Below are 10,398 nucleotides of genomic sequence, written 5' to 3'. Positions count from 1 at the left end.
ACAAACTCCAGAAAGCACATTCAAGTTCCATGCACACAAAGAACTATCACCAGAAAGGCTAAATTCAGTGGCAGATGGACATGTAACATCTTGGCATCTTTGCACAGTTAAAATCTGAAGTATTCACATTTATTAGCTCGAGGGAACGTATTTTGGCCTAAAATGTCCATTGATTTAGATTAATGCAGCACACAATACCTGTGTTACTTTGATGTTTTGATGTTTCTAATACCTTATTTGTTCCAATTTGGACAGAGGTATATTAAGTTTAAGGGTAGCAATGCAGGCATCATGTATAGAAATCTTTGCAGGATTCATGATACTCGTGGAGTATGCTCTTTTGCATATACTTTGGTTCTACATGCCTTCCTGTTTCTTGATATGGCCTTTTTCAGTGGCACATTAAACTGTCAGTTTCTAGTGCTTGTTTGGAACATTTTCAGAGTGAGCATATGGATTTTATAGTTAGTCTTTACAATACCATTTTGACTCCTTGGTAACTTTTTTTCTCATCATATTATTTGCATTATATTGAATCATGTATATTTTGCTGGCCAGGATGAGATTAGAGTGTAACACAGAGAACGTGTTTTAAAGCCATTTATGTAAAAATGAGAATCTGGATGAATGCCATTACGGTCTAGCTATTGACTGGCAGGATATATAATGCACACTGCTGGCATAGAACATAATTTGAAATGATTTCATAGGAAGAATAAAATATCTTTACTGAAATCCAAGGAGCAAAGGAATACTTCTCACAACAGTTTTCTAGAACTTGAGCAGAGAATATTAATATTTACATACATTCTTATGGATTGCATAAACCTTTGTTATATCATGAAATATGAACTCTCCATAATGCATTTAACAGAATATATGATGCTTATCTTCCTTTTATCTTAAGGATCAAAATCAAGGCATTTAAACTTCTTTCCTGGTTTTAATCACTGAAAACAATTCTGGAATATTAATGACCAGGAGATCTGTCAAGAATTAGGCAAATAGATTTGATTTGGCTTCAGTTCTCCCTTGCTCCACCCAGTGCTGGACTTGGGCAATGGTAGGTCTTCGCAGCAACTGGATGATGGTCAGGTCAGGACCACCCAGCTATCGGTATGGTCAACGGAACTCGGGCAAAAATCATCAAAAGACTCCCCACTGACAGCCAACCCATTCAATATGACCTCCTACACAGAAAATTATAATTTATAAAATGGCTTCCTATCTGTTTTCCTTTTTGAAGCTCACAAAACCCCTTTTGTCCAAGGAAGGTATATAAAAATATTCCTATTTTATAGGCGGGAGAAGTCAGACTTGGAAAGACTAAGAAAGTTTCTCACAGCTATAAAGTAATTAAGTGATAACTGGGGCTCATGTGCAGTTCTAGAGACTTCAAATCCAGGGCTCGGTCTCTAGAGACTGCAAGTGAAGTGAAGTAGGGAAAGAATCTACAATGGTAGAAACCACTTCTTTATTAGTTGGTGCTTAATAATAGATTGAAGTGCTCGGGGTTCTTAATTTCTGAAATAGCCACATGCTAAAATTCTCTTTAATGGTGATTGCTAATGTGGCTACTTGTGTTTTTGTTTGAGGGAGTGAAAAATGGTTTAATAGTCCAGCCTGTCATAACACCAGATGTGCTAGGAAAAGCGTATGGTAGCTTTAAGTCACAGAGTATGCTTACTCTTAGGTGGTGGTAACCCCTGTGTATTTTCATCTTTAATGAGCACTGTACTTTGTTGTGTATAAGGAAGAGAAAAGCTGTTGGCACAGCAAAATTTCTTTAAGCATGTTTTCCTTTCTTCTCTGCCTCTCTTTTTAAAAATTTAAATATTTTTATTTATTTATTTGAGAGAGAGGGAGAGAGAGACAGAGGGGGAAAAAAAAAGAAAGAGTGAAAAGAGCCTCCTTCTACTGCAAACAAACTCCAGATGCCTGCACCATTTTGTGTATCTGCTTTTATGTAGGTACTGGGGAATCTAACCTGGGCCATCAGGCTTTGCAAATAAGCACCTTTAACCCCTGCCAAGTCATATCTTCAGCCCCTCTCTGCCTCTCTTAATCACTCCTCTCCAAATATGCCAACCAGGAAATGCAATACAGAGAGGAGCAATGCCACTTATAAAGCAAGCATTTCTTCTGCAAGGGCTCCTTAAATTCTGATCAGTGGTGTCTCTGCTTTCATAAACTTGATTCCTTACAAAAGTTCCCACTTAATCACCTTGAAATATCATCCATGTAACCTAGGAGGAATGCCTCTTGAAGCTCAAGTATTCCTTAAAGGAATCTCTTCTTTGCCCATTCTTATAAACCAATGTTTACCAGCGGTTGTCTGTCTTGCAGGAATGGCTTTTTGACCCAATTTGAAATGGAAATTTCTAGCAAGGCTAAGTAAAGGGAAGTGAGTCATGGAAGAAAAAGAACAAGACAGACTCAACATTCCCAGAGCAAAAGGAACCCATTCACAATTCTGTGGTTGCACCGAAAATTCTGGTGTCATATTGTTCATGTTCTGGTACAAGAATATTCAGTTTACATGTCCGTGCATACTTTTTATAGGAAATACCTGTTCATGAATTTTGATATTCTTCTTTTAATTATCTGGTCATCAGTTACTGAAAATATCAAAGCATGTGTAATAGAGAAAGTCACAGACTTATGTTTCCTAGAGTCTCTCTTTCTCATGTGTGTCTGCACATGCACGCATATGCAGACATGCCATGGAACTCCTGTGAAGGTCTGAGGATACTGGGCGTATTTGTCCTTTACTTTTACCTGTTCCAGAGACAAGATCGCTGTAGTTTTGCCCCTCCACCATGTGCCAGTCAAGCTGGCCTGTGAGCTTTGGGATTCTCTTGTCTTGCACCCCACTGCCATAGCCTCTTGGGTCACGGACTTACTCACCTCTTTGTGTCCAGCTCTCTATGGAATCTGGGGAATTGAACTCACCCTGGCAGCCTTGCAAGCAAGTAACTTTAATTGCTGAGCCAACTTTCCAGTCCTGGAGAATCCTATTTTCATTATCATTGCCTTCTCTTGGCTAGGGTTGTTTAGGGGTAGGGAGTAAATATTTTAATCCTTACCCTCAGAGAGCTGCATTGAAAGGAGACAAGAATATTATGTTCGGAACAAATGGGGATCAATCACACAATCAGACTGTGAATTGTTCAAATTACAGGTACCGGCACCGGCTCTGTGAGAAAACACCAGTTCACCTTGAATGGCTGCCTAGAACGTACAGGTCCCTAGGGTTGATCCCCAAACCAAAAAAAGCAAAATCGACTAGAAACAGCTATCTTATTCCTCCTATTAAAGCTTGGATACCCTCTAATTTTCTTTCTATCTCCTATAAAGAATTATTTCAAGTAGGTGTTTTTTGAAGTGTCTGAAATATAAGGTATATAGGACTCTGACTATCTGCCAAATCTAAACATTGTGCATGTTTTCTGGGGAAGATTTTTTCCAGGCAGCTAATGGTAGCTTCCTGTAGTCTGAGTGGGGTGAGAGAGCGCTGTGGCAATTGTTGAGGTGATACAGCTTGGAACCAAGGCTTGGGTTCTTGTCCCAGAATTCATGCTGGGATTCTTGGAATTAGCTAGATGCCAAAAGAATAATAACTGAAGACATCTGGCCACACAATTTAGAGACCCCTAGAAAAGCAGACTTTCCCCATTCACCTCTTGCTTAAATTTTACAAGCTGTTTTCTGTATAAGTAGGGGACACACTGCCAACTGAGAAGACATCTTCAAGCTTCAAAGGCTCCCTCTACTCTTCAGGTAACAGTTTGACAAGTTATTATTATTATTATTTTTCAATAATATACCAGAGGTGAGGAATTACTTCTATCTCAATAAATTAACAGAAAAACTAGAAGCTATTAGAACAATCCATCTGTAGTATTTTTGTCCTGTCTCTAGAGGGAACAAATAGTTGTCACACACTTGTTTCATGGTAGATTTATTTATTTTTTTAGGACTTCAGGATGCTTTTGCAATAAAAATCCCGTAAGTGCTCTAAAGTAACAATTGGAATTGTCTTTCATTTCTTAGATATTTAGCTTACACAAGATATATTTCAGATCCAACAATAAAGACACCTGGGAGTCTCTCCTCCCCTCCCTCCCCTCCCCTCCCTTCCCTTCCCCATCCTCTTCCCTCCCCTTCTCCCTTCCCTTTCTTCCCTCCCTTCCCCTCCCTTCATTCCCCTCCTCTCTCCCCTCCCCTCCCCTCCCCACCCCCTTCCCCTTCCCTCCTTCCCTCCCTCCCTCCCTCCCTCCCTTCCCCTTTCCTACCCTTCCCTTCTCTCTCCCTCCTTTCCTTCCCCTTCCCTTTCCTTTCCTTCCTTTCCCTCCCCTCCCCATCCCTTTCCCTTCCCTCCCTCCTTTCCCCTTTCATTCCCTTCCCTCCCCCTCCTCCCCTTCCTTCCCTCCCTTCTCCTTTCCTCCTCTCCCCCTCTTCCCCTTCCCTCCTTCTCTTCCCCTTCCCTCCCTCCTTTCCCCTTCCCTTCCCTTCCACTTCTCTTCCCTTTCCTTCCCTTCCCTCCTGCCCCTTTCCTCCCTCCCTTCTCCCTCTTTACCTTCCCTTCCCTCCCCTCCCCCTCCACTTGCCTCCTTCCCTTCCCCTTCCCCCTTCCCTTCCCTCCCCTACCCCTCCCCTTCCCTCCTCTTCCCTTCCCTTCCCTTCCCTCCCCTTCCCCTCCCCTCCCCTCCTCCCATTCCCTCCCTCCCATCCCCTTCCTTCCCTCCCTTCTCCTTTCCTTCCTCTCCTCCCTCCCCTTTCCTCCCTCCCTTCCTCTTCCCTTTCCTGTCCTTCCCTTCCCTTCCCTCCCCTCCCCCCCTCCCCTTCCCTCCCTCCCTTCTCCTTCCCCTTTCCTTCCCTCCCCTTCCCTTCCTTTCCCCTTCCCTTCATTTCCCTCCCCTCCCCCCTCCCCTTCCCTCCCTCCCTTCTCCTTCCCCTTTCCTTCCCTCCCCTCTTTTCTTTCTCTTTCTCTTCAAGTCATTAAGGAAGTTGATCAAATATCTACATAAGACAGTTTCAGGGAAAGATTCCCCCCCCCCCCCCCCCCCGTGTTTGGTTGCTGGGGCATACACACTAGTGGTTTATTGTTATGTAAATAAAAGGAATAACCTACCCACCACAGCTCAGGGAATTTTGTGGAAGACGGGTTCACAAAGTATAAGAGCCACAGGGTGGAAGGGAGTATCCCTAGGCATTGCCCCCCCCCCCCCACGTTGCCCCTGGCTCTCACAACCCCTAACCCATAATCCCACGGTGAATACCAGCAAGGCCACTGAGGAATGGAGCCGGGAGGAGGAAAATGGTACCAACAAATGATGTAGCCATGCAAAGCTTCTACTTAATAATACAAGTAAATAAACAAACAGATATTTTAGGTCGATGGTTTCATTGCTACCTTCATCTACTTTGGAGGAGTGTAGGATTTCCTAAGTGTAAACATATTTTGTGGGAAAGAGTGGGGTCTTTGCCTGCGAGGGGGGTTGGGGGGGAGAGTGGAAAGAATGGGATGCTTGGAAAATACATATTTTAAACTGTTGGATGAAGACAGCTGGTTCATTTTTTTTTTTTTCCCTGCCAAGCCATTTCCACTTAGGATTCAAAAAACCACAGTTTGACATTGGATTTAGAGCTGAGTTTTCAAGGAAACGCATTGCCAGAGAACATGCACGGAATTCCCACTGATAAAACACATAAGGATGGTGTGACCTTCCAGGGCGGTCTTCTCTTTCTTGATACATCAAGTAATCAGCTGACAGCCTATCATTGTGTATATAAAATGTGCTACTAGATCCCAAGTGATTTGAGCATAAGGTGATTGATTTGTCTCTTTCATAGCAATTCAGCAGTTCATAGCTCAATAACTGTCAATAGTGCTACATTTGAGATGGCTATTTCAACAAGACTGATATGATCTATGTTAATGGAGTGTGTCAGGAAGTGAACGACACCACTTCAGAATTAAACTTGCAAGAAGTTTTTAAGGGAAAAAACCAGTAATTAAAAAAAAAAAAATGAAGGTGTTGAGAAATCTCTGAGAAACATCAGACTGTGATACAGGTCTGACAGTAAATGAGGGAGAGGCAGTGTTAGGTCAGTGGACTCCCAAAATGGAGTCAGTGAGGACAGCAGCATGAGGGCAACAGAGACATGAAGAAGTGGGTCATCCACATTCCTCAAGGAGCCACCCATCCATGCCCAACAATGCCCCAGGGCACCTGGTCACTTCTGGTCTCACACCCTAGCTGTTTGAAACGGCTCATGTAATGAGCAAAGGAGAATTTTTTTCCCCTTCCTTACCTTCCCCCCAACTGAGGAAGCCCTATAAAGCGCACTATCTGGAATCTCAGGTTGGCTGTGCTCCGCTCTAGAGAGTTGTTAGGTCAGGACAAACTGGAGTCATTGAGGACAGCAGGAGGGCAACACAGACAGGAGGAAGTGGGTCATCCACATTCCTCAGGGAACCACCCAGCCTTCGTCCCTCCCTTGCCTAACAATGCCGCAGGCCAAGGCTTCCTGACCCCTTATCTCTCAGGACACCAGGTTACTGCTCTGGTGTCACACCCTGGCTAATCTTAGATCTCCTCTAAAGAAACCTTTCCTTTACTTCCCCCCTTCCTCACCTTCCCCCAACGGAAGAGCCCTATAAAGCCCACTATCTGTAACCCCAAGTTCATTGCTCTGCTCTTGAGAGTCAGTCCTGGCAGCTCAGTGTTTTTCTGGAATAAAAGCTTCCATCTTTGCCTCAGGGTGGTTTCCATGATCTTGATCACGCCCGAACCTTACAGAAAGAAGGAAAGGAAAGCCTGTGTGGAAACATCTCAGAGTGAAGTGCATTCTAAGGAAAGTTTAGTCATGCCACGGGGGAGTCTGCAATCTAATGGAATGCAATGCCTCCCAGAAAGAGGCTGGATTTCCTGCCTCTGTGGTTCTCAGTCCCTGCTTGGGAGCAGCTGGTTGAAAGTGTGACTTAGGAGTGTGAACTGAAGTTCCCAGAACACAGCTCTATCTGCTGCTCCGACTTCCAGCAAGGCTGATCACAGATAAACCTATCATCACAGAGAGGTGGAATGTTGCAAGGTTGGAGCCCAATTATATTGGCTACCTTTATCCCCTTAATAGCTATTTATTGCTCACCTCTTTGTCTGAACTAACATCCTGGTGACTATCAGTCGATCACGTATAATCTTTTTTGAAATGCAAGAACTGACCCCAGCTCCCACCAACCCAAGGGCTAAGACTGTCATCAGACAGCATCTGAGGCCTATGGTGGAGATTTTCCCCACTTTGCAATAATCTGCCCACCTGATGGTCAGCCAATGTATCTGAAAAGTGCCTTGATTTATGACTTTCTTTTGTTCTGAAATTAAAAACCTTTGTGAAATTGTTAACATGCTGGAACATAGCATTTTGGGCAACCTAAATCTGTGTTCCTGGGCCATGTTCCCTCATATTTGGCTCCAGAATAAACTATCTCTTATCCTCTTTGAGGTGAGAGCTGTGTCTTTTGTGGTGATAGGAACAAAGGTAGCTATGAAGTTTGACAGTGTAGCCCTTTGGACTTTTGTTAACTATATTCTCTGCAGAGGGAGATCCAAGAGTCATGTCCGCATGGCTGCCATGAGGTCCTTGCTCAAGGATGTGTGCCCATCTAGCAACAAGTGAAGTTCTCAACACAATGATGGGCACTTGATATGCAATAGAACATATAAGAGAAGCACTTGTTTGGAGGTAGGGAGAATGGAGTTTAAACTACCATGTGGTATTTAACAGCTGGGCCACCAAACTGGCCATATCCCTGAAAGTCTCTGACCCTCAATTTCTATTGTCTTATGTTTGTAAGACAGAGATAAAACAATGACCATCTGTGGTGGCCAAGGGATTGGAGAGATGAAGTATTTGTTCCTGGCACATGTTATTGTTTTGTTATTATTGCTTCTCAGTCTTACAACTACCACCCAAAATATCAGTGATGAAAGGCCCACCTCTCTGAAAAACACCAACATGGTTTGACCAAGACCTTGAAGGAATGTGTGGTAGGGAAGACAAAGAGGCCACAACCGAATACTCTTGGCCTTTTCCTTAAGAGAACTGGCTATGTCCCTCCGAGAATCCACTATTTTCACAAGGTATCTGATTCCACACAACTCTCCTTCCTTCAGGAATCTGACAATTGCTTCCTTCTATATCTATTACAACACGTTGGTACTTAAAAAAACAAACAAACAAAAAACAAACAAACAAAAAAAAACCACATCATCAGATGCTCTGTCTAGCTTCCTGTAGTAGCAAAAAGTTACCCTGAAAATCTTACACATGTGTGAACCATTCCTCCAATCTTCCCCTTAATGATTGTACGTTGCATAAACCTTTGGCTTCCTATGTTCAATTTTATGCTGCCTGGGAAATAAATGAGAATTAGATATTAAGAACGCATGCACTTGTAAACAGAGCACCTGAAAGACAAAATGAGTGGTCAAGTTGCCCTGTGTTTAGAATCCAGCACCAAGACAGTCATATAGTTTGGCTCTTTGAAAGAAAATGATGTTCAGAAAGAAACATCCATGCTGAGAGCTAGGTTCAGGTGTGTTGCAAGAAACCTGTGGCTGATGAGCCTCTGGATGATTTGGGGTGCATCCTTTAACTTCTCTGACCTTTAACTCTGAGCACAGGCAAATGTCTTACTGAAGCTATTTTGGGTGTCACAATACTGGCCTAAAACTCATTGTTTTCAGAGGAAGATTATTTTTTATTATTATTATTCTTGCAAAGGGTGCTGTAAAATTCTTGGGTAAAGGACAAATACAGCAGGTGTGGTGGTTCGATTCAGGTGTCCCCCATAAACTTAGGTGTTCTGAATGCTAGGTTCCCAGCTGATGGAGATTCGGGAATTAACACCTCCTGGAGGCAGTATACTGTTGGGGGCGGGCTTATGGGTGTTATAGCCAGCTTCCCTTTGCCAGTGTTTGGCACGCTCTCCTGTTGCTGTTGTTCACCTCACGTTGGTCAGGAGGTGATGTCCACCCTCTGCTCATGCCATCGTTTCCCCCTGACATCATGGAGCTTCCTCTTGAGTCCATAAGCCAAAATAAACCTTTTTATCCCCCTCCCCCCACCAAATGATTTCTGCCAGCAATGCGAACCTGACTGTAACAGCAGGGCTTCTGATTTTGTCTTCTGTGTGTGCAGGTGTCTACTTGGAGGAATGTTTTATGTAAAATCGGGGGCATTGCCAGGCAAGATCACAGTGACTCTTGTTGAGCCTTCAGGCAGTGGTGGGCACGTATGGAAGCCTGATGCCCATGGTTTCCTTTTATTGCCATCTGGTATCAAGCCCAACAACTCTGGAGTAAAATACTTTGAAATCAATGGCCCCATGTTGAAAAAAAAAAAAAAAAACTTTATTAAAGGAAAGAATGGAAAACCAGACACCATCGGTGTGAATGTGAACAGGCTAGCCAGCAGACAATTCCAAACAGACTTGCAGGGAATTGTTGAAGAGCCCCTCAGAGATGGGCTTCTCTGTATTTTTGGACCGCAAAGGTCATCTAATACCTATAGATTTGAGTCGGATGACCTGTTCTCCTTCTCCATTTCTTGGCATGGTAAACAAGCAAGGAGACCTCTCTCCTTGGGTGGGAAATGCTTTCTTTTGGTTAAAGAGAAAGTTTTGGCTCTTGGGTAGGAAGTGGTCACATACTACCCTGATTAATTGTGTTTTTAAAAGAGGTGACTGAAACTACATAATGGAAGAGAAATGGGATTGGCTTTTCTTTCTTATGGGGAAGGAAACTCACAGTGCCCAGCAGCTGAAGCAATAGATGCTTGGGGTATGCGGTCCTCGCTCCATATCCCTTGCCTGATTCATCTCCTGTTGTCTTGTACAGGTCATTTAAACCCCTCTGTGGCTTTCCTTCACGCAACTATCAGTGTCCCTTTTAGAAGTACTGGAAGGCTACGGAGCACACACTTCTGACCTCCACAGTCCAGTTGCTCTCTCAGGTGCCCAAGGCACTAAGAACATGGTCCTCTCTGCATGCTGTTGGGGCCAACTCGACAAAGCAAAATTGTGGTTGGGTTGGGGAGTGACTTCCTTTTCTGGGGAGGTAATATTCAGTAGTAGAAGGAATAGAGGGTTTTGTTCAGATAAGTTACTTCATTTCATTTGAATATGTACCAAGACATGGGCTTGCTGCATTATGTAGTGGGGCTATTTTAATTTTTTTAAGGAACCTCCATACTGTTTTCCACAATGGCTGCCCTAATTTACATTCCTACACAAAAGCGTGCAAAGGTTCTTTTTTCTCTGTTTTCTTGCCTGCTCCAGTTATCTTTTGTCTTCTTATGATAGCCAGTTTTACTGGAGTGAGGTGATATTTC

Source organism: Jaculus jaculus, chromosome 4, assembly GCF_020740685.1.
Source record: "Jaculus jaculus isolate mJacJac1 chromosome 4, mJacJac1.mat.Y.cur, whole genome shotgun sequence".
In the NCBI taxonomy this organism is placed as follows: domain Eukaryota; kingdom Metazoa; phylum Chordata; class Mammalia; order Rodentia; family Dipodidae; genus Jaculus; species Jaculus jaculus.
Note: the sequence above shows the minus strand (reverse complement) of the source record.